Source organism: Panthera pardus, unplaced genomic scaffold, assembly GCF_024362965.1.
Source record: "Panthera pardus isolate Hobbes unplaced genomic scaffold, ASM2436296v1 HiC_scaffold_24, whole genome shotgun sequence".
Classification (NCBI taxonomy): Eukaryota; Metazoa; Chordata; class Mammalia; order Carnivora; family Felidae; genus Panthera; species Panthera pardus.
This window is the reverse complement of record NW_026526810.1, coordinates 63,561,341-63,564,929: the sequence shown is the minus strand read 5'-3', so window position 1 is coordinate 63,564,929 and position 3,589 is coordinate 63,561,341. Positions and strand designations below refer to the sequence as shown.

General features: G+C 37.9%; 1 pseudogene; it reads right to left on the bottom strand.

Moving 5' to 3' along the window:
* Nucleotides 1-1,240: 1,240 nt before the first annotated feature.
* Nucleotides 1,241-2,194, bottom strand: LOC109255640 (olfactory receptor 11H6-like; annotated as a pseudogene).
* Nucleotides 2,195-3,589: the final 1,395 nt, after the last annotated feature.

The window sequence follows — 3,589 nt, the reverse complement described above, 5'->3', positions numbered from 1 at the left end:
CTCCCTCACTAGAATGTAAATTTCACAAAGGCAGGGAATTTATCTTCCACACTGATGTAATTCAGGGCACATCACAGAGGAAATCAATGTTTATGGAATGACTTAGTGAAATGCACCAAATAAACTGAGCACTTTATTTTTGACCAAATAGTTGGGCCAAATAACAAGGAGTGGTTGTCAAATTTCTCTGCATCTGTTTATATCTCAGTCTCTGGGAATCATGAATCACTGGTTTTTGCTCTCTGCTTTTACCTCTTTAGGGCTCTGTGTCAATTCACCCTTCCTTCACACAAAACTAACCCAAACTGTAATGCCACTATATTATGATCTTCTTTAAAAATGTAAACCTGTTTCCAGGTGTTTTAATAATTTTGCACAGGTAAGAAGAATGTAATCTAGTCCTTAATTTATAAATGGAGGATTTCAAAATCGATGCAGGAAAATAAACTTCTACTACTTTCATGAATGTTTGACTCACCTATAGTGTTCACTGTAACTCCTTTCACTTTTCTCAGCTAATGTGGGGTTTGTATTTCTCTATGTCACATATTTATTTAAAATAGTGGCGCTATCAGATCAGTTTGTGGATTGTGCTGGTCTAGGTGTATCAGAACCACCTGAGTAACATTAAAATAAGGATTTCCAGGAGTCCAATTCAAGATTCTGATTTAGATATGGAGAAAGTACTGGGAATCTGTTCTTTTAAAAAGCTCCCTAAATAATTATGAAGCAGACAGGTTAAGGAGACAGTGCTTTTAATTATTATTAGTCGTTTGTATGTCAATTAAATAAATAAAAATTTTGGCTCAATTATGATTTGGTTGGCACTAATTTACCTTGAATTTAGTGAGCTAAAAGGGTGTGAATAGTCTTCTAAGGAGTAGAGCAGAGATGTTTAAACAAGCAAAACCAAGTGCAAGAATGTATGCACTTAATAGAAGTCAAAAAAGGGAGGAGTCCAGGGACTAAAATGGGCAAGCAATTATTGGAGGAAAGAATAAAAGAAGAATCTAAAGTCCAGAAATTCAAGTCATTTAAGTCTAATTAACAATGTATGAAATCCTGATTTGAGTACAAGGTATGATTTAATTGAGCATACTATTGTCCATTATGTAACTAGACAGAAATAGATGAATTTGAGTCTGTATTTGAGTCTGCAAATGAATAAAGACCTACTTCTTAAGTGGGAATGGAAGTGGAGAAAAAGAATTAATTCTGATTTTGACCTACTCATGAGTTCTCATTCTCTTTGACTAATTTTTGTGCATATGAATTTTTCTCAAGGCAGCCTTCACGTCATTGTTCCGGAGACTGTAGATCAGTGGGTTTATAAGTGGGGTCACTGATGAGTAGAACAAGGTTACAATATTCTGTATCCCAGCTGCATTTTCAGAGGTTGGGCTGATGTACATGACCATGATGGATCCATAGAAGAGAGACACCACAGCCAGGTGGGAACCACAGGTGGGGAAGGCCTTACATCATCCAGCTGCTGAAGGGACACGCAACACTGCTCTGAGAACCAGGGTGTAGGACCCAAGGATGAAGAAGAAGGTGATGAAGATAATAAGAGAGCTCAATATAGAACAGGAAACCTAATTCCAGGGGCAGGGATGCAGGACAGGGCCAGAAGAGGACCAGGGTCACAGACAAAGTGGTCAATGGTATTGGGACCACAAAAGGGGAGTTGTGTGATAAAATAGATAGGGACTGGATAGCAGAGGAAGGCTGTGACCCAGCAGAGGGCCACCAGGTTCATGCAGAAGTGGCTACTCATGATGTTAGGATAATGGAGAGGCCGACAGATGGCCAAGTACCGATCAAAAGCCATGAGGGGCAGTAAGAAAGTCTCAGTAATGCCCATGGAGAAGAAGAAATAGAACTGGAAGAAGCAAGCAGTGAAAGAGATGGTTTTGGTCTCAGATAGGAAGTTCTTTAACATATTGGGAACAGTGGTGTTGATGTAACAGATCTCCAGGAATGAGAAGTTGGCCAGCAGAATGTACATGGGGGTGTGAAGCCTGTGATCCAGCTTCACTGCACAGACAATGGCCCCGTTCCCCATCAGTGTCAGGATGTAGGACACAAAGAACAACATGAAAAGGAGGACCTGAATCTCTCTGGAGCACGGAAAACTCAGTAGTATGAATTCGGTCACTGTGCTGACTCCTGACATATTCATGGCTTCCTAAAGGGGTAGAGAGGAAGAAGTGTCAATGACAAAGATGACCTTAATCCTCAGGAATATTTCCTTTGTAGAGATCCCAAACTCCTTCAGATTTTGTAATTCCATTAAATAAATAATATAACTATACTGCTAAAGACTATGAACCTTTCAGAGTGATGGTATGATCAGACTCTGAATCTTTGTATTCTGTCATTTCTCTTTCAGAATTTTCTCATGGTAAAAGAAAAGATCTTATGTGATAAGCAGCTTGAAGAATGTTAATGACAGTACTAACAAAAGTAGGTAAGTATGAAAATCATGTATTTGTATCTATAGATTAAGATATATAGACCTTTAATATTGGACACAGAATTTCAATTACTTAAATCTTTGGAATCAGAGATAAAAAAGTTAGGCATCAGAAGAGGGAGAAAGGTAACAAGGTGCAGAAATATTTATACATTTCAGTGTTATTCTGGATCAGTGTTGGAACTGTAAGTGTTGACATCCTAAGGTGGTCTAATAACTGACACAAAAAATGTCAAACGACTATCCATTCTTCAGGGTTCATCATTGTTAGCTCAATAAAATTTTGAAAGTCCAGATATCTAAATGATGGCTTCTGATTTGGTTCCATATTTTACCTACTGAATTAAAACACTTGTGTAACAAGAAACAACAGGTGTTGGTGAAGTTTCAGAGACAGGAGAACCCTCTTGCACTGTTGGTGGGCATGCAAACTGGTGCAGCCACTCTGGAGAATAGTATGGAGGTTCCTTAGGAAACTGAAAATAGAACAACCTTATGATTCAGCAATTGCACTATTAGGTGTCTACTCCCAAAATAGAAAAATACAGATTCAAAGGGGTACATGCCCCCCAATGTTTATAGTAGTAGCATTAGCAACAATACCAAACTATGGAGAGAGCCCAAATGTCCATTGCCTAATGAATGGATAAAGAAGATGTGATTTTATATATATATATATATGAATATTACTCAGTCATCAAAAAGAATGAAATCTTGCCATTTACAATTACGTGGATGGAACTAGAATGTATTATACTAAGCCAAATAAGTCAATCAGAGAAAGGCAAATGCCATACGATTTCACTCATGTGGAATTTAAGCAACAAAACAGTTGAACATATGGGAGGGGGAGTAAAAAGAGTAGAGAGGGAAACAAACGACAAGAGACTCTTAATGACAGAGAACAAACTATGGGTTGATGGAGGGAGATGGGTGGGAGATGGACTGATGGGTGATGGGTACCTAGGAGGGCACTTGTGATGAGCACTGGGTGTTGTATATAAGTGATGATTGACTGATTTCTACTCCTAAAACTAATATTGCACTGTATATTAATTTAAATAAAAGATAATAGTTACATTAAATTAGAAAAAAACTCTAGAAAACAAACAG